The sequence below is a fragment of the Fukomys damarensis genome, unplaced genomic scaffold (genome assembly GCF_012274545.1).
Source record: "Fukomys damarensis isolate Sample0158 unplaced genomic scaffold, DMR_v1.0_HiC HiC_scaffold_29, whole genome shotgun sequence".
Lineage (NCBI taxonomy): Eukaryota > Metazoa > Chordata > Mammalia > Rodentia > Bathyergidae > Fukomys > Fukomys damarensis.
In genome coordinates, this window is record NW_022900941.1 from 25,987,296 (window position 1) to 26,008,590 (window position 21,295).

At 38.8% G+C, this 21,295-nt stretch overlaps 1 protein-coding gene and 1 long non-coding RNA gene across 5 annotated transcripts in view; one reads left to right on the forward strand and one right to left on the reverse strand.

Annotated features, from left to right (window-relative positions):
- Positions 1-1,408, forward strand: part of LOC104859982 — a 14,918-nt gene extending 13,510 nt beyond the window's left edge. Inside the window, exon 3 of the long non-coding RNA XR_779522.1 lies at positions 885-1,408. This is a non-coding gene — a long non-coding RNA (uncharacterized LOC104859982). The remainder of the gene's footprint in view (positions 1-884) is intronic.
- Positions 1-21,295, reverse strand: part of Zeb2 (zinc finger E-box binding homeobox 2) — a 125,493-nt gene that overhangs the window by 65,633 nt on the left and 38,565 nt on the right. The window lies entirely within an intron of this gene.

Genomic DNA, 21,295 nt, shown 5'->3' on the forward strand with positions numbered 1-21,295 from the left:
TTAATCCCTGTCTTCTTGGATTAGGATTATATACATGCATATATGTCTAGGTACATAGCTAAATAGATTAAGATTAATGAGAAGAGACCATAACATCACTTCTTTAGGACACACACACACATACACACACACTAGGACACGGACCCATGGAGCTAGCAAAATACTGGAGGAGATATTGAAATGTTTGTATCTGGTATAGTCAGCTCTCTGAGTCTGTGGCCTCTTAACCCCACATCAGATTTCAGAACTACCAGTGGAGAAATTTGCCTTCTCACTTGCAGATCTGCAAGGACAAATGACTCGTACTTGTCAGAGAGTGTGGGACTTGGGACATAGTAGAGCATAGTTTATAATTACAAAGCTTTGAGAGTTAAAAAAATGTTCTGCTTTCTTATAAATATACTAAAAAAATATACAGGGTGCTTTGGGTTGTTGTTGCTTGTAAGAGAGGAAAATACTCAAGAACTCATACATAAAAGCGCTGGTCTGCTTTTTAAAAAAATCTTTATCATATGTAGATTTGGTGGCTTTTGTAAATACGAATAACAGATGCATAATAAGATAAGGTAAGGGGTAGAGCCAAAGAGTTATTATCACCTGGATGCAGTGGTGCATGCCTATAATCATAGCTACTTATAAGGCTGAGGCAGGAGGATCCCACATTCAAGGCTAGCCAGGGCAACTTCTTGAGGTACTGCCTCAAAAAATAAAAAAGGTATGAGGGTACAGCTGAGTGACAGAGCGTCCCTGATTTGAGCTGGATCTGCAGCACTGCTCCCCAAATTTTATTTTCCTTAACAGATGAGCATGATAAAAATTATATAAAAAGAAACCTTGCTTTGCTTGTTTTCTTTAAAATGAGTGCAGAATTCATTCTCTTACAGAGAGAAACTCGAGTCTTCAATATCCACAAATTTTAACATCTCCAAACTTTTGGCCTGTGCCTCATAGACCTGCCTGCAACACACTGGACCTTGAAAAGAGAGGCCTACAGAAGATGAGAAGAAAGGTCGCCCTCTGAGACAACAGGAAAGACTTAGCTGGGCCAGGGCTGCGTACGTAAGAGTCGCTGAAACCCGGGTTCACATCCTGAGCAAGGTTGCTGTGCTCTCATGATTTTGCTCTGCACGCAGTGCGGGCTCTGCTTCTGATACGGCGGTATGGGTGGGGGCACCTAAGTGACGCAGGCTGGAGAAGGGGACCGACACCCTGGCGCTGCGAAGGGATTAAGAGGTATTTCTGATATCTGCAGAGAACACAAGCATCGGGAGCCCAAGTATGGAATGGAACGGAGGCCTAGAAAGACGGGATGGAGTGGGTGGTTGTTCTTTCGTTTTCTTTTACTTTTTTTTTTTTTTTGGTCATCCATTGACTTTAATTAAGCCCAGCCAGTCTCATAGCATGGGAAAGTTGGAGAACTTTTTTGTTTAAAGTGACCTTGTTCCCAGGGTTTGCCCTACAACTTCACTCAGCTCTGTTGCAAGGATGAATATTCACATTCCTGCTCTGAATCTTAGAACGAGGCACCTGGCAGAAAAAGACAATTTTAATCTCATCTGAAGTACTATGTACTTAAGTACTATGTTTTAAGGAAAATGTAACCTTTTTTTAAGGAAAAGAAACCTTTCTGTAATCCTGCTGGTTATACTTCTTAACTGTATTATTCTAAGTCAATTAATTCAAATTTTAAAATAATGAAATTACTAGCAAAGACTCTAAACTTCTTTTAGTATATTAAATTGGGCAGATTGCTTCTCTACTTCTAATTATGAATGTTGCAGTTACAAAAGAAACTGTCATTTTGATAGAGCAAAAGACAATCTGTCTGCCAAAAATGTCCAACCATAATTCTAAAAAAAAGTCATAGGCATCAAGAACATGCTACTTTGTTTGATGTACTGTCTTATTGGAAACCTAATTTGCTTTCAACCTCTCAGGCAACACATAACATAAGTTAGTGTGACTAATTTTTCTTGGAAATATGAGTAATTAGAATTAGGGGCCATTTTCATAGCAGGAGTGGACAGTTTTTTTAAAAAAAAAATTCAATGTAAGTGCTATAGTTATTTTCTTTGCTTTTTTATAGCACTTCTAAAATCAAGAACGAGGGGGAAGCTGAGCTTCATACTGGATAATGTGAGTCCCCATGTAAACTGTGAGCGATCGCAAAGTACAGAAAGGTTTATTACCTAAGGTGAGCCCTCCCAGAGCTCCTGGAGTATAAAAGCATTAAGCTTATGTTCTAACAAAGTCATAAAAATCAATAAACAGGAACCCCCCACCTGTGCAATGGCCCCAGTGTTAAGTTTTATACATGTAGTAATAGTGCATATCCATTTTCACCACCCTTCCTACGCTAGCTATTACAGGGCCTACCACCACCGGAGGGACCGCAAGAGCTGCACCATTCATCCATCCCACAGAGTTGTCTACATGCCAGGCCTATTGCATCATTGTCAGTTTTATTCTATCTGCAAATGGACAAGGCTGCAGCCCTAGCTTCTATACACCCACTCAGTACCGCAACAATTGCAAACTGTGTGCTTCTGTTTAAAGAGTTTACAAGTCCTTCTGAAAGAAAAACAGAACTGTTGCATATTAATGCCCCCAGACTCCGGACGATAACACAATGGGAAGGGGAAAGCCATGTTGCTTCCACCGATATGTGACCTTGTCGGACTACAGCAGTCTGTGGCTTATCTACCAAGGTTTAGAAAATAATAACACATTCTCAAGAAGCATCTGGATGACCAGGTTTCTACAGTAACTAGTTCTAATCTGTGTGCTCCCTAAAAGCCAAGAGATTCAGAAAGCACAGGTCACCGTCTTACTACACAGATGGTAACATATGCTAAAAATTAGGCTCTAAATATGCAATATTTGTACCAGGTTACAGCAATAACTACTAACATCACACTTATTTCATAATTAAAGGAAATCCTCCCACCCCACCTCCCCATTTTTACCCACAAGGCAGAAAATACCACTGAATTCGTAACCTCTGCACCACATCCACTCCTTGCCACCCTTGACCCTGCACGGGGTGAGGGGCGGCTGGGCTTGTGAAGTCCTAGCCACTTGTTGGTGAAAAGGCTCAATAACTTTGGGGGAAATACTTCACTGGGGACATCCTGAAAAAAACAAAAAGCAAGAAAGGGAAACAAAAAGCTTCATTTTAATTATAGTCCAAAGATAACTGCTCCGTGGTAATGAGGAACGTTTGAGAGGAGGGCCTGCATTCAGACACAGGACTGGGGTGAATTCTTCCTTTCTTTTAATGGTTCTACTGGTTATAGTTTTAATAGGCCCGAAAAACAAAAGAGGCCCCTTGGTGATGACTCCTCTCCCTCCTCCCCAGCAAAAAACAAAACAAAACAAAAAACCCAGGAGTTTTATCTGTCTGAGGTCTCCTTTGATAGAGCTCACAGCACGGAAGTGCCACTCACGGGTACTTAACGCTGCATCATTTAGAAGCATAAAAATAGAATAAAGTTGTGCAGCAAATGAGAAATTATGATATAACTCAAGTGCTATGGCATGAAACAGGCAAAATGAACTATCTCTGCATTTTTCAGAACCAAAAAAAATAATAATAATAATAAAGGGAGTGGAAAGTGCAACTCCAGCGTGATTCCCAGGAAGGTATGCGTGAAGTCTTAAAAACTTCAATGGCATCTACAAGAATAGTTACTATGGATATGATGAGAAAATTAGATGTTTCTACCACTGCAAAGAAAGTGAAGTGCTGCAGTTGTGAACAGCTGGCATACAATAGGTAATTTAAGGGAAAGTGACCCTCATGTATAATTTTTAACTGAAGAACTGTCAGGCCCCATTAGCTCCAATAGGGCCTGCCAGGACCGAGATCGGTTTATAGGAGTATTGTATTAGCATAGTTTCTGAAAGACCAGCATGAAAACATAATGTGGGGATTCGGTAAATTTAGTGTTTTTAAAATTTGCGCACATTATTTGTTATACTGACATCAATGTGCTGCCTATGTGTTCAGAATGAAAAGCCCAATAGGGTAGCAACTGCCATGGTAAACAATTTGTGAAAAAGCCCTTCTGAGCAGTTGCAGCTATGTGTAGAAGTAACTCCCAAAATTTACAAGGGAAAGGCAAATGGTGGCTACCATACTGATTATTCACCGTGACACTGAGTGTTTCTAACCGAAAGGCCTCAGAAGGAAATGGGGGAGCAGCAGAGAGACTGCATACAGCCATTCCACTACAGTTCATGTTAGAAAGTGTGGAGATTCTAGTCTAGGAGGGCTGTAATGAGAGCTAATTGGGAAGGCAACCTCTGCTTCAAAAATAGTAGTCGAAGTAAATCTTAGAGAGAGAAAGAGGTCACCTCTTTTCCTTCAAGTTAGTCATTTAACTAAGCAATACGTAGACTTTCTTGGAACCAGCGTTATCTTACTTGAACACATGGTAGAATGACAAGGACATGCTGGTGACATGCTATGGCTTCAAGTAGCACGGTCTTTACTGAAGCCATGGATTCAGGGTAAAGGAATGAATGAACACTCAGGGAAAACTTTCTGGAGAAAAGGGTAATGAAGCTGTTGTCTATACAACATACTCACTTAGCTTTATAAATGGTGGCTGTGTTTAGCAACTGGTGGCAGGCACTGTCCCCAATTCTATTGTGTGATACTGCACAGTTTGAAATCATGTTTGCCTTACCTTTTTATCCTTAGGGAGAACTGCTTGATATTGTCACATTGGTATTCTTTGGTGTAAATGTTTTGAGGAAATTTCAGGCACTTATATTCCAAATTAATGGGATTCTTGGCATCCTTTCTCCCTTTTAATGCTGCACTGATGTGGAATTAATCTCTATGTAGGTGGTTTGTCTTTGCTAAAATATTAAATAATCAAGTCAACATTTTATATATTTAAATCTGCCATTTTGTTATTTAGAGAAGCAACTATTCAATTCCATAATTATAGTCACTTAAATGAAAGTCTACTAATTAGATAACATAGCTGAGCTTTACAGGTATTATAGAATATTCTTTACTAGACACTATATTACAAGCAATCATTAGCTCAGCTATAAAGGAGTTTAAATTCTAATGTACTTTTTAATTTGTTTTGTAACCTAAATAAGCAATCGATGTACATTAAATAAGCACAATTGTGTTTTTGGTATTTGTCCGTTCATTTGGTCCACCTTGACAGCTTCTGTAAGCATGTCAGCAAAACTCAGTAGCCACAATACACAAGTAGAAATCACCTGTGCTATCTTCGCACATAGATCTTCCATATTACATTATCTTGACACTGAGAATAAAATCTCTGTAGTTGCCATATCTCCCTTGCAGATATTTTAGATAAAGACTTGGACAGATATTTCCAATTCTAACACCACTTGCAAGTGGTCATAAAACAAGCCTTAATGAGGTGTTAGATGTGTTTACCTTTGATTAGGTGAGCTGCTCGATAAGATGAAAAGGAGAAGCAACTTCCAAGTGTAAATATGTACAGGAATCTCCGGTCAGGTCACTATCATTCATTTGGAATTCTGGGGAGGGAACCTGAATGCTGGAGCAACGTTCATTTGCCTAGCTCACTTTTCCACTGCTCATACGGCTTGTCCAATGGGAAGAGGAACAAGTAGATAACAATCTTACACCATGTGTGGATCTCAAGAGTTCTTAGAAAGCCCATTTCTGGATTCTAAAACACAAATGTGACTATACAATTCAACCATAGCTCTTTCCATGTTGTTTTCTCAATAAACTGAGAGGACTGAGATTTTGTTTCCTGCATCTTCGTATCGTCCAATGCTAGCACTTTATATGAGTTGTGGTTGACAGTAACTATTTTGAACGCATGCATTTTCACTCTTTTTGTTTTTATGAAGACACTGGAGCAATGCTGTTCTGGAATTCTAGAGATCTTTATGTGATAGGAGCCTTGTGTCTAGTCTTATGTATACAAACTTTTATTTCTTACTACCTTTTGCCAAGTAGGGCTATAAACACTTTCTCCAAGCACTGCACAGAAACCTCTCTTCACTCATTTCAATGACCTTCCTGCAGGGTGACTTTGGCATATTCTCTGCAAAGGTATGATCATTGGCTTTCACATGAGGAGACTCATATCATTTGGTCCTTGACAACTTCCATAGCTGTTACACTTAGCCTAGCAAGCAAATATATAAAGGTTAAAATTGGAAGAAAAAAAAGGCCTCTTATCATCCGACTTGCATGTGTTCTAAAAGAAAGGAAATATGAATAAAAGGTAACTTATTCAGTGTCACTCGTACATATTTATAGTTTAAAAATTAGTCAAAGTTTATGTCCTGAGGTTGCACCTACAGGAAGCCAGATGTGCCTTCTGCACGTGACCTAAGACAGGCCTAGAGCAAGAACTAGATAATTTCTCGCTCATCCTCTACACCGTCGACTGTGGCGGCTTTCTGAGGTGAGAGAAACTGACAGCACTAACTCTCCAGGGCAGAACTTTCCAGTCAAGTGGATCAACACACTGAAAATCTCTTATGAATAGTCATTAGGCCTTCATTACAAACCCCTCAAAACCCAGTTCTCTTTTCGCAACCAAATGCCTTTTGTCATCTTCACAAGGTGCATCATTTAATTACCAATTGATTTCTTTATATATGACAACATGTCAGATAGCAAAATACAGTGTATCTCCCTTAGGGGGGGAAAGTCTGTTAACTATCAGTATGCCGGATTATGGAATTGTCTGAAAAGCAGGCTCCCTGCTTATTATTTCTTCATTCTAAATAGTTTTCCCTAACATGTTTCTTTTCGTTGAGGAAAGCCAATCAAAGAAAAAGAAAAGGCTAAGGAAATCATGATGGAATCTTCCCAGACCCTGAAACACTGTCAGATTAGTGAGAACACATTTTAAGCTTTCTCCATAAGAAAAACAAATCCTCCACAACATATAGAGAATATAGAGTGAATTCCAAATACAACTATTTAGTGAACTACCAGAGCCCATCTTTCTACATACAAAAAAGTCCAACAATTGTTCTCATTATACCAAGAATTTACTCAGCTTCTGACTTAGCTAATGCACTGAATCTTCTGCTTCACAACTGCAGCCTGATAATCAAGTCAGTACTGTATTAATAAGCTGAATAATAAGGGAATTTCAAAAATGTACAGGACTATTATACCGTAACAATAAAACCTCAAACGGAGTAAACCGGGGCAGAGCTGAAGGTAGGCGTCAGAAATAATGAAACCAGTGTTGCAGCAATGCGCTCCATTGTGTGGTAGTGTAAATGCCTGCTTCTTTCATACACAGAAGCCACATTACATGAGTCCGAAATGTTCTCAGAGCGTCACTGTGACTGGTTGTGCTAGAACCTGGCACCGGCAGGCACTGAAAGCTGACATTATACTGTAGGATGTGCTGCAGGTGTGCAGGCCTGGGAACGTGCTCTAATTACATATTTTCCTGCCGTGCGACAATTAAGGTCGCCAAAATAATTGCCAGTTTCTTAATCCCTCTCTAACAAGACTGACATGAGGAATGGTTTATTTTTCTCTGGTTGTTTTGAAAGTGTTCCTTAAGATTTTGGTTTTCTATGGAACTGCATAAAACTAATTCTTATGTTCAGATGTGTGATTATACCCATTGTTAAAAGAAAAGGTCTGTCTTTGAATTGTGGTAAAACTAAAATAATAAAAAAAATGGGAATTGTATAACATGGTAGGTGGTTTAAATATTTTTCTTTTAAAGAAGGTAAAATTTGCTTTTAAAACCCCATGGTTCTACTTTCTGAATTGCCCAAGTCATGTAGGATACGGAAATGTGCTGGGGAAAGAGAGCTGGGGGAAAGCATGGACAACCAGTATCTCCCCTGAGAGTGATGATTTTTAACTTTCATTTTTGAGGGGTGGAAGGAGGGAGGCATAGAGACTTTTATGAATCTGATGAAAGATATGGATCCACTGCTTATGAAAATACATCAATGAACAAAACATTACAATTTTTGGTGGTTCACACAGTCCTTGAAAAATCCATTAATGGATTCTAGGAAAAGAACCCCAGTTGACTAAAATGTACTGCAATTATTTATATACCTCCCTTCATTCATTCATCTTTGCATTTTCTGCACCATCTGAGCACCATGTGAGGGATATGCTATCTACTACAGGCATCAGGAACCAAGTTTGTGCAATTTCTATTCTTAACTAAAACACATTTCTTTTATTCACATTAGTTGTCCATTTCCCATTTTTCTTGGTCTGATTGGGCAGAGCTGAATCATGTGGAGATTTTTGAGCCAGCTTACTCACTTTTGCCCCTTTCCTACAAATCAGAAGACAGCAATGCATGCTGATTGAGTACTTAGCAGACAAACTGAAGTTGTGTCAAGAGCACTACTATTTAGCACAGGCTGAATGGTAGGGCAGCAGATGCAACTAATGGGGTTAGGGAGAGAAGATGCCAGAACAGTGAGAGAAGGGACAGGAGGGAAACCAAAGTGATTGTATTGGTAATAGAGACTTCAAAGGAGAGTTTGGAAGACTTGGGGAGGGGGATCTAGCAAATGGGAAAAATAGCACATCTGCCTATGGAGAGAGGAAAGGCTGCCAGGAGAGAAAGCAAAGGAAGGAATCAAAGGCAAGGAAATGTAGGGCTGTGGAAGAAAGGAAGCTTGATTCTATTTATGGAGGCAGTGACACAGACCTCATACAGTTGGAACTGTCCCAAACTGTCCTGTTTTGAGTGCCCCAACCATAAGAATTCTTGCTAAGCTGCAGATAAAAAGCAACTTTAACAATTTAATAAGACTGTTTCACCTTGATGTTTCAAAAGACCCTATTCTTATAAGACTGTTGGGGTTTATATATTAACAGTTGTCCTGTCCTTATTTTCTTATGGGTCAGATGTTTAAGGATAGTATTGGGTCAAGAACTAGCTTTCTTAGTGGGCAACTAAGACATGAATTTTAGGGATAAATATGATCAACAGGCATGGGACTCTCTTTTCAGAAAGAGAATGAGAGCACTGATTCTTGCATGCCAGAGTGAACCCTTGAATTCCAATGTGGAGTGTGTGTGTGTGTGTGTGTGTGTGTGTGTGTGTGTGTGTGTTGCTTACAGTACAACAGGGAATGAGGAAACAAGAACCAACTCCTTAAAGCAGCTTTGGAAGGGAAGGGATCAGAAGTAGGCTGTTCCACTAAAAATCATGCCACTTTCAGGTGTGGGGTGGTGTTTCCACCACCAGTGGACCATGCCTCCATGTCCCACACAGCTAAAGCTACTAATTTTTTTTAAAGGCCACTTTAAGTATGTCTTTTCTTATAGCTTTGCTAACCTGTTCAAAGAACGAGACTCTTAGTCCCTTCTTGTGCATACACTGAATGGAGGACGTGCTTCTTGTCACTGGAGTTGTTCTATCAGTCACTCAACAAGCATGTTTTGGATACTTACAATGTGTCAGGTCTGAGCTTTGCCAAATCTTTCTTTCTGACACAGAACTGTGAGGCTCTGTGGGGACTTACCCTTAGACCCTGAGTGCTACTGTAGTACCTGGCACAAGATAAGTAGCTAATGGTTTAGAGTAACATGTTTAAAATGATGCAAGCATTAAAAAATGATTTCTCCACACAAAAGTACACTCGTTAGTTCAGTAAGTTTTTAAAATGTTGCAGTTCAGTTCCTGCGTGGATCACAACTGTCATGTGGATAGCTTTTTTTCTGGGCACAACCTTTAGCACCAACTCATTGCCTTCACAAAGCTTGCCAAGAAGATGTATCCAGATTCATTTCTGGATGGTAAAAATACCATCGGTACGAAGCATTTACAAACACTTGTGAAACTACAGTCCACCGATCTGAGGGCTGCAGACTGCCTATTTGACACAACTCATAGGAGCCTACACCTAACCTAGAACAGGGATTTTTTTCTAACCCAATTTCTTTGACCTGTGTATTTCTTCCAACCACACTTCAGAGACAAAGGCAGAGCAGTAAATCGTTTTCTTAGAAAATAGCATCAAGCTGTTTCAGTCTTTTGAGATGTAATTTATATACCTTACCTGAAAAATTATTTTGAGATAGTGTAGCTCACCAAATTATATTTTCCTCATTATCGTTATTACTTCACAATAATCATTAATTTGCTCTTTGGCTTTCTAAGTGGGCAAACATCAAAGAAATGAGAGTTCTCCCTAATTTAACTTTTCTTGAAAGGTAACTGATTTACAAACAAATTACTTGTGCCTTGTAAGGAAGAGCCAAATGTGTCAGCTCATTTGATACATTTTCAAGGGCTACAGTGTGAAAATGAAGCTCTAAGAAGCTCTCTGTGATCCACAAACAACTTCACGCTGTATTACACGTGCATCAGATACAGAGACCAAACTCTGAGTTACAAACAACCTGTGATGTGGAATGTTTGCCTGGCAGTGACTCAAAGAGCTTATTTAAATTGCAAACTTTGCAGTCACTACTTACAGGTGATTTGGAAAGTTCATTATAGAACCCAAACAGCTTCGTGGCCATACTTTGTTTCTTAAATCATGCACACAACATCTTTGAAAGATGCTATTTAATCTCTCTCACACAATCTCATCAACTTTGTTAACAAAATTGCCTTAGAGAGTAAAAATGTATTTGTAACAGCCGTGGAGCTTAAACAAATATTCCAGCTTGAGGACCAATGATGGCAGAGACCTGGGGAAAAATTTCCAGGATGAAGTTTGCCTTGAAGAGAGATCACATGAAAAGTATTTTGAAGTCATAACTTTACAGTGTAAGATGATCAAAGCCAAGTATTAATACTTTTTATCAGCTCACCTTCTAAACAATATTTCAGTAGATTTCCTTTCACACAGTGATATTTGTAATAAATGTTCTGCCTTTGTTTTAAAGTCAGTCTGTAGAAAGATGACATCAGCTTAGCAAACAATAAAGTGCCTGTAATATTGTCTCCAGAGGGCTGTTACATTTACTTTGTAGCAGTAAAATTCAATTTTCAAAAAACACTACATGAATGATGTTAGGTTATTAACCCTATCACCACCGTAAAACATCATTATTGTGTAGAGAATGTAGGTCACAATCTAGAAACCATAAGTTGCTTTTTTTTGGTCAAATAATCCACTTAAGCTTCTTTTCTCTTTTATAGCCTGGGTTGTATCCCTTCTTTTGGGGAAAATATTGCAGCATTTCATTGGCTGAAGAGAACAAGCCCCTTACACTTTTCTTTCTTTGCCTCTTTTCCTTTGTTATCATTCAGTTACACCTCTCAGTTTTGAAGTCATCCTTTGCATTTATTTATTACCAAACCCTGTTGCTCTTGAATCAAAAAACAGTATATTCTTGCCATTTTTTTTCAAATGGCAGCCATACATCTCCCGTTTCAGTTCTGGGACAAAAATAAAAATAAAAATATGTCCAATTTCAAAGCCTGAATCACTCTAATATTTGAAGATTTTAAAAGCAAACTTTTTATTTCTGGACCTCAAAATGTCTCACTCACTCTGTCTGCATAAAAGCAGCAGTTACCTGATATAAGCAATTAAAACCTTTCCTGTTTGGAAAGAATCATACTCAGCCAGGGCAGAGACGCATCAGCAGGCAAAGAGTTAACTAGTTAAACTTCTACAAACCCCACAGTAACTTTCCAAAAGCTGACAATAAGTAAAAGAAGTGCTGGTTATCCATTTTTTTAAAGGGATGGGATTGGTTTTAGAAGAAAGAAAAAGAGGATCAAACACCTCAATGCAACAAAAGGTTGTGTCAGAGGGTCCTCAATCACAAACTGCCTTCCACAACAGATATTCCAACCTTCCAGAGCAGTTACCCAGGCAGCAAGGCTAAAAAGTTCCATGGCATGAAAAGAAAAAAACCAAAGGGACAGAGGTAGTTATTGTCATGCACACTCCTCTCTCTCTCTCTCTCTGTCTCTCTCTCTCTCTCTCTCTCTGTCTCTCTCTGTCTCTCTCTCTCTCTGTAGTGGTAGTGGTGGTGGTAGTGGTGGGGGCTTGGGCTTTCCCTTCCACCAGAAAACTTCTGCATAAGCTATTAGAGAAGAGTAATGATGTGGCTTTCTAAAAAGAAATCCCCTATTTGTAAGCTACTTCCTAGGTGGTGAGGTAGGCCCAGTGGACTTTCTGCAAGAAACACCTGATGAATGGAGAGATCATCTATATGAATACTTCAAGAGTCATCTGAAGTTAACAAGTACAGTTTTAGCCCTGTAAATATGGTCCATCTTCCCTTGAAAACCTTTGGTTGTTTTATTTCTTCTTTACTAAATTGCTATTGTTTTCTTCTCAATTTCTGCCTTCAGTGCACAGTGGATATAAGTTATTTGCATTTTCTGTGTTGGGTCTTAGAGGTATCCTAACAGCATGTACGAATTTTCCACTAAAATGTAAATTATTAACAAGTCAGAGTTTTCATTTGTTTTATCTCCTGATGTGAGATCTAAATAAGTATGTAGAACACTTAAAATTCTCACCATTTCTCTGCCTTCTGAGACATAAATCTCATGCATACTGCAGAATATATTTTCTTACGCATAACATGCTTCCATGTAATGGGGAAACACTAATTTTAGGAGAAGTACTGTATTTTTCTTGGAGACTCAAAGCAAAGAGTGTTAACTCAAAGGAGCATCTGGTCATGCTTTCATCACCACCATTGTCATCCTTAATATCCTTTTCATAATCATTTGTAAATGCATTTAAATCATCATCATTACCTGGTTTGATACTAGGTATGATCAATTAAATTTGTTCTTAATTTCTAGAAGACATACAAGCTATTTTTAGAGTCAGAATGAAGAAAACCAGATGTGTTGCCACTGAAATTTACATGTAATGATAAAAGAGCACACAGTGGGATGACGATTGAAGGGCGTGTGATTGGACACTTATCCCGTGAGATGTGGTAATAATGACAGTAAATATTTAAGTGGTGGTTACTATGGTGTTTACCAGCAGTATTTAAAACAAAATATTTCCTTTATTCTTCAGTTTAGCCCATTTTATAGATGAGGAAACTGCAGTGCAGAGATGTTAGGTAGCTACCCATTGTCAATGGTGGCCAGGGATGAAATTGGACATTTAGAATTTGGAGATTTTCACCATAACAACACTTTGCTACATCAGAAAGGAAGGAAGGGAAGGAAAGCCCTGGACTAACGAAAGTGGGAGGGCGCCATGTGTGGCTCCTGTAATCCCACACCTATAATCCCAGCACTGAAAGGTTGAGGAAGGAGGATTGCCATGAGTCTGAGGCCAACTTGGGCTACAGAGCAAGATTAGGGTTAACCCCACCCTGTCCCCCAAAAGAAAAGTGTCAGGATCTACCACTTAGGGATGCATATCAGGAACATGGAGAGTAAATAAGTATTTCCGAAGCAACTAGAGAACAACTGAATAAAGAACAAACGTTAAGAGCTTAGCTCCAATAAGAAAAACAAAGATTCACACAGGAGGCAGTTAGATGAAAAGGTGAGACATATAATGTGAAGGTTAGAAAACAGACCAGAGAAGAGGTGGCACAGAGTCAGTGGAGTCCAAGACAGAGGATGAACCAGTGAAGGGCAAATCCAAGGGAAAAAGAAGTCCATCAAAGGTATTAAGCAAGCTGGGATTTGATATTTACATGTGGCAGGAGAGAGGAAAGAGGCTGCAAAATCCCAGTGGACCAAGGCCAAAGCCTAGACTAACACCACAACTATGAGAACGAAAAAGGAAGGGGGTGGATTCAGGCAATGTTGGCAAAGAAAAAGTAACAACAATTGGTAACAGACTGGATGTGGGGAATAAGAAAGCTAGCGGTGAGACAAAAATAACTATGGGGTTCCTGATTGGGAGGTCCACCATAGGGTGGTATTTCCCACTGCAATGGAAAACTGGGCAGATAGGGTAAATAAGTAGTTTTATGCCATGTTATTTAATTTACCAAAGCCAATGTCAGTAAGATTTGAGGTCTCATGTGGGAAGAGTGGTATGTGGTCCTAAAAGCAAGGCTGGTTTAACTGGTGAATGCCTTGACCCTTACCAGAGGTGAGTAGTATTGTAGCAGGAATATCAAGCTGTCAAGTGTGTTGGAATCTGATGGGGCGATATGGATGCTGGCTTGTTAGTGAACAGGATGTGCATGTGAAGAATGCTAGGAAAGCAGCCTAGAAGCAGGGGCAGAGGGTTGTTATGGAAGTGTAGGCAAAGTGAAAGTTAGTTCTTGAAGCCCAGAGCAGGATGAAGTGGGTAAGAAAATACCCACGATGTCAGGCTGAGTCAGGGTCATGGTCTCATATCCTGGCTTTATCTGTTTCAGGTAAAACAGCACATCAATTCATGGTTTAAACTCAAGGCAAAGAATCGTCTTAAAAAATTAGATTGTAGAAGCTGGGGAGATCTGTAGCTCAGTGTTAGAGCGCTTGCCATATGAGAGACCCCTGGGTTTGATCCCCAGCACATCAAAACAAGAGAAAATGGATGCACATACACAAAATGATGTAGCATCATTTTTATTCTCTGTGGTCACGTATTTCTCAAATGATTCATCCATGTTTCCCAAGTACCATTTCTAGAAGAACAGTTTATCCACAAAATATCCTTTAAAAATTCTATCCTTCACGTAATTCTATCCAGCGCCTCATCCTGGGTTCACCAATGTTTACAAACACACAGCCTCATTAAGAGGCCTTGCCTGGGCAGTGGTGAGCAGTGGCCTCCTAAAGGCAGAGGCTGGGGAGACAAGGGTATTATTTCAGCTGGGAGAGGAGCAGGGCCCTGGGATGAGACTGATTGATTCAGACCAGATGGGTGGCCACACATAGGTGCTACAAGAATAGAAACACATTGCAGACATTCCAGGCACTGTTCTCCCCTGGCCAGGAGGTGGGTCGCCTGTGCTGCTCTGTTATCTACCTCCTAGTGCGCTCTCCAATCAAAGAATGTTAATGATGCTGACTTGTCTCCTTTACATTAGCAGCCTGACCACACTGCATCAGGCTAGAGGTTCCACTTGCATTTTTAAAAAGCAAAATGATCATTGTCCAGGGTTTGCTGTAAGTAAAGCCACAGCAAAGCATTTCATTTACTGCCTAAATATGTTGTCATTATTTTAATTTCCCCTTCCACATGAAGAAGGCTCTGGAGCCAGAAACTGGCCTGTGGTCCTTCTCTGCTAGGAGAGAAGGGTGCATTTATAAATAATATCAGTATGGGAACCATGAACTAGAAATGAACTTATAGAGCTTGAAAATTATTCTATTACTACAAAATAATTGATGTATCTAACGTGCTTATAGGCACTTTAACCGTAAGTTTCCTGAGCCTATGAACCTTGTTGAGAAAAAGATAGGACTTTATATCAGATTACCATAACCATGCATTACTTTGGGGTCATTATCTTTTTCTGCTTAAGATTTTTCTTGAACTCTTAGGACTATAATAAATTAGTGAGTGTTAGCCTTATAACGTAAGGTAAATATTGTCTTCACAACACTAGGAAAAGAAGTGCAATGTTCTTATTTATTTCAAGAAATGCTTTCTTACTTGAAGGGAAACTCACTAAGCATGGGAAATTTTCTATCATTCAAAACTGAAGTGCAGAAATTATGTGAAAATTTGAATATTTATCGATATTAAAGGAAACTTCAAAAGATTTTTGTAAAATAATACAAAACCTCAAGAAAGGGTGAGCATTTAATAATAACCCGGCAACATTTTAGCAATTTTCGGAGAAGCTTTGTCATAATAAGGGTAAAATCTTCTCACTTGCTACCTCAAACGTCCTGCCCTGTTTTGTCCCAGCATGAAGTTTTAGTCTATGCATGAAGTTTTAGTCTATGCATTCTCACAGGTGCCTGAAACTGTTACCTACTTGTTATAAACCATCTCAGATTTCGCTTCTATGGGTTAATCTGTGGGTCCTGACTGACTCCCCTGACTGGTTCTCACTCGGACTGCGAAGTTCACACACACCTACCACCTGAAGAGCAAGATCGGCTCTTGTTTTCACTTTGATCTCTACTTGCAGTTTAAAAAGTAATTCCTCGCATATAATTTCAAACCAATTATATACTGAGGGAATTACTAATTCCGTTAAAAAGCCATATCTACATACATTAGTTTTCTTTCCACAATATTGCTGGCCCATTGCTGTCATAACACCCATCTGAAATTAAGATTCTATAGCAGGCTTTTCTCAAAAAAGTATTTATTTTTTGTGTCATAATTCCTAGAAGTAATAGAGTGCTGATAGCTCTTGAATTTACCCTGCCAGTAGGCTGTCTTTTTAAAAATTATTCTTGTGCAGGTGGAGATTAGCATATGAAAAATGCTTTTAATTTGTCCACTCTTCGACCTACCTATCTGTCAAACCCATACATGTGACAGCAGTTGGGTTCGACTTATCTCTACCACCTCAATGGCAGGTTTTAAATAGTCCCTGGGCTGTTAGGCTATTTGTAAATTGAGTTCACTTAACTCTCTTTCTGCAAAAAAAAACCAATGAAATGCAAAGATACCAAACTGTTGGTTCAGTTTCTGCATATCAGAAATAAAATGATCATGTCTAAGAGCCTGCAAAAATGGCTTCCTTTGGACATAAGAAAATAAAACAACCAGTGTAAACCATCTCTCGATGTCTACTTTATGACATTCCCGTGGCTTGTTCAGTGTGGAGCTTAGTTTACATACTGCACCTATGTAGTCGTATTTTATACTGGATATTTTTTTCTATTACTTTTTCCTTGAAAACTAACCTGCCTAATGTTAGTTTAGTTCTCTTTTGTGCTGCACAGCTCCAAAAACCTCCCAAAATGAAGCGAATGAGACGCCTTAACGTTGGCTCTGGATCCATTATAGCTTCATGCTTCACTCAAGGATAAGATTCCGGCAGGGCAGGACCTATCATGAAGTGGGCCTCAAGGGGTTAAAGTGGGCTGAGTCTCAAAATAGACTTGGAGCACAGCACACCTACTCACTTATAAAGAATGAGCAGTAAATATGTGCATGCAAATTCTGCTTCACAAAAAGGACACAAGTTACAGTGGAAAAGTAGAATGCTCTTTCTCACCATCACACTAGAAGATTAAGAACACTGGGCACCTTGCACTCTTCAAAGGGACCAAACTGGGGGCAGCACCTGAAACAACTTTTCCCTACCACCTACAGCCCCGAGACTGCAACAGGAAGAAAGTTCTCATAGGAAAATAAACTAGTGCAGTCTTCTCCCAATTAGCTTACTTCTCTACATGTTACTAGCTTTATTGTTTTACTATGTTCCCGAGTGTTTAGCTGTCCCAGTTGAGAAGATGGTACCAAAAACTAAGTGATTCAATATTTTTTTTCAATCTAAAATTCTTCACTATCTTAAGCAAATGCCCTTAATAAGTGGGCAGGAAGGTGCTAGTATTTCATATGTTACTTGCAGATTTCATTCTGCTTTTACATGGTCAGAATCCTTCTGTTTTGGACAGAAGTGTGTGGACAACAGCCAAATGCAACCTTCAAACAATCTAATTGGATCATTTCAAAACATTCACAGGGGCAATGAAACAAAATTTATATATTATCTATTATCTCGGGTAAATATTGGTCTTAATAATAAACTGTCTGGTAGATTGAAGAAACCTGTTCACTTTCCTATTGATGTTTTACTGGCCATAAGAGCTAAGGCCATACTCTATTTTAAATTTAACTCTATGAAAATGGGCAGTACCCAAGAAAATGCTAACACAATTCCAGATAAAATATACTGTTGTGAGGCTGAAAAGTGCATGCAAAGCAAGCTGCATTATTAGAATGTTTAAATATTAATTATACCGCTGTGTAGTAAAGATGATCAAGTATGAGTGTCAACTAATTTTCTAAAAGCTGCAACATTTACTTTCATCTAAACTTCCTTTGTTAAACTAAAACTAAAAGCCTAGCAAGTTTAGTCTACTTGAGTGTGTTTATTTTTATTGGTTTCTGCATAAATTTTTTTCTACCATAAACCAACTTTAACCCCTTTTCTGTAATCTCTGCCAGTATAACTCCAATAGCACATCATAAAATTCCTATAATTCTTCAAAGCCACGGAGTTGGAAAGGAAAGGCTTGGGCACTTTGTAACAAATGCCAGCTACAAGCTTCAGCCAGTTACATTTAACTCTTACAAACCCTCTTTGTACGTGTGTGTGTAAATTTATTGATTTATGCTTTGTGGACACTTTCATCTCCAGTTGTAAGCATCCTTCAGTTACTTTTGAATTTGAAGCCAGTGCCATTTCACTGACAATACTAGAGTGGAACTAGTACCTAGCTACAATAGCCCAGGAGGCGAGACTGACAGATAAGGAGGCAGATGTACAAAGCCCTGGGAAATCAGAGACTTCTTACCTTACATACAAGCTCTGATGATGGAGACGAGGTGGCCTGCAAAGTGGATATTTTCAATGAACTCTGATGATGGGAGGGTTAAGCAGAATTACAGCCCCTTTCCCTCTTTTTTTTTTTCCTACAGTCTTTTGCTCTTTTCCATTCTAAAACTGCTACTAGAATCAGGCAGGAAAATCACTTTGAGATCCCTAAGAAGAAACAAAAGGAAGAGCATGTGTGTGGAGGGAGATGCCTAGGTTTAATCCCGTCACCCGTGGATGCCCAAGCCAGGGTTTCCCACCTGAGACAGATTGTGATGCATGTTCAGCTCACTCATGCACAGGAAGCAACACACAAGTTCAGTGTAAAGCCACTTTAAAAGCTCATTGGGTGCATACTTTACTTGTACAAAATACCTTATTCATGACAGAACAGTGAGGGCCTAGGTAATTACTTGAATCAAGGTGGCCTCAGAAGTATTTAAATCTGCAAGGACACTTAGAGCATGAATAATGCAAAATAATTTGCATCTAAATTTTTTAAGTGTTCTTTATTCAAAAACTAAAATGCAGTTCCGATTAAAGTTTGATGAGTGAAAGCTGAGCACTTCGTACCCACTGTGAAATGTATCCTATATGTGGAAATTATTTCAGACAGTGGTGAAGGGACAAAAGAGTTTTTGTTTTTAAACTTAAGTTGTGATTGTCTCACTTCTTTTGATCTTAACTTTCATTAGATTGGTTTTAGTGTCTACCAAGTTAATTCCTGAGCCTGCTTATCAGATACAAAGCCAAATTTCAATCTAACCCTTTAAAAAACACAATGGAAACATTTAATTTCTTAGATTCAGTAATTTGAAACAAATAACATCTGCATCCAAAATTGATGCAAGACAACTTTCTTTTCTCTCACCTAAAGTTTTTATTCAAATTTTCCTTTCTGTAGTATCAAAATAATTTGGCTATTTGCTATTGCAAAAGTTTAGAATGCTCCATTTCCTTTTCTTGACATTGTATTTGTATTGTTGGGTGAATATGTGCATTATTTAATACAACATATGTAACTCTCCAGTGAAAAATTAAGCAGTGTCAATGCACCTTTTTAAAGAACAGGACTAACCAAGCTAAAAATCAATTGAAGAACCAAAAAGCAACTTTGTTACAAGAGTCTGTCTAAATGTTTATTATTACCTTAGACTAGCTTTCTCTATATATTTTTCTAAAGTTGAACATTTTGAAGGTTATTTCAAAAAAGTGCTATAGTAAGATCAAATCACAACAATGACAATTGATAAATGTTTTTAATCAGCAGTTAAAAGGGGGAAGCAAGCCAAAAATTAAAAATAATTTTTACTTTTAGTTTGCTAATTTTCTATGAAACATTATCAATTGAGTTTCATAGCCATTCCCAAAATTTCACAATGCTTGCATTCAATTTGATTTTGTGAACATTTAAAAACGGCAATTCATGAAACTGCTATTGTTTCCTAGATTATTTGGCCAGGAGACAGAGAACTCTGGTGGCCCTTGTTTTCTACCTGAGACAAAAGTAAAGATGAGTTAGAAATAGCTGTTTGCCTAGTTCACATGCATCCTTCATGGCTGTGTGGAGGTGGGCTGCTAGAAGGCCGGTAGAAAATATGATGTAAATTCTACCAATGTTTAGCGGTAGGCCTGGCCTTCCAAGTAAATTTCAAGGTAGGCTACTCTGCAGTGCCCAGCACCTAAACTTTAAAGGCCCTTGCAAAGAGAATTATTTTTCTGCTATAGCTCTTATAAAGTGTAGACTCCCAATTTATTGCATGCTCCAAAGCAGGCTTCTACTTTATTGGAATTTTAGATGAGTGTGTTTGCCACACTCTTGGTGATTGTGTATGCCATTTTTTTTTTGAACAATGAAAACATTTTTAAACTCATTGAACAAAGATTTCCCCAGCAACAGACCCCCTGCTCAGCAGGTCACCTATCTTTGCGACAGTTTTTCTTTTCCCACGCTAACCCCAGGGCTCATTTGCATAAGGTCTCTGTTGTGACAATTAGTTTCAGGTGAGCTGGTTTCTATGCGGCTTGCCCAAGACGATGCACAAGCCCTGGGCCTCCCTGATCCTGGCCCTAATTGCGACTGACTGGCACCAGACACAATCATCCTCTTGATTCAGCAAATTGTCCTGCTAGTAGCTTGTTGTGACCCCGCAAAGCACAAATCATATCATGTCAGGCCAGCCTAGTAAACAACAAATAAAATATAGTCTGAATGAGCATAATAATATTTTTTCCATATTTTCAGCATAGTTGACTAAATGGATGCAAATAACAGCAATGGTCTTTTAATTTTTCTTTACATCAGGAGTGATGCTGTAGCTCACCTTAAAAACTTTTTACAAAAAAAAAGGACTACCCCCAAATTTAAATTCCCAGGCTCTAGTCTACTGTCACCTGGGAGAAAGTACTCAGGTAAAATAACTAGCTTCTTCCAAAATACTCTCAGCTTTGTTGTTGTGGAAATAAGTAATGCACTCTTTCGTGATCTCTGAAACTACAGGGTGCATCGATATGTATTGATATCAACACAGCTCCCTGTAGTCCCTACTTGACAGAATTCAGAGCCAATGAAATTTCACATCTCTGCATAGCAACCCAAGTTAGGGAAGAACTTCCCTTAATTCTAGAAAGCAAGGAAAGAAAAACAAAATGAAATGAAAAAGAACGACAGGTGACTTAGCATTAAACCGTAGCAGAATGGTAAGGACAATACTTGTTCTTGAAATGCAGTACTGCCTGCCTTGCACTCTTGTCTGTGATTCTGAACTTGGCTGTATTATGTTACCCATGGCAGCTCCCTCATAAATTCTTTCTGCCCTGATAGTCAGGGATTTTATCTGCCATCTACTATCTTATTTAGCTACCTACCTGTCATCTCTATTTACTTGCTCTATATGCTAAGCAAAAAAAAAAAAAAAAAAT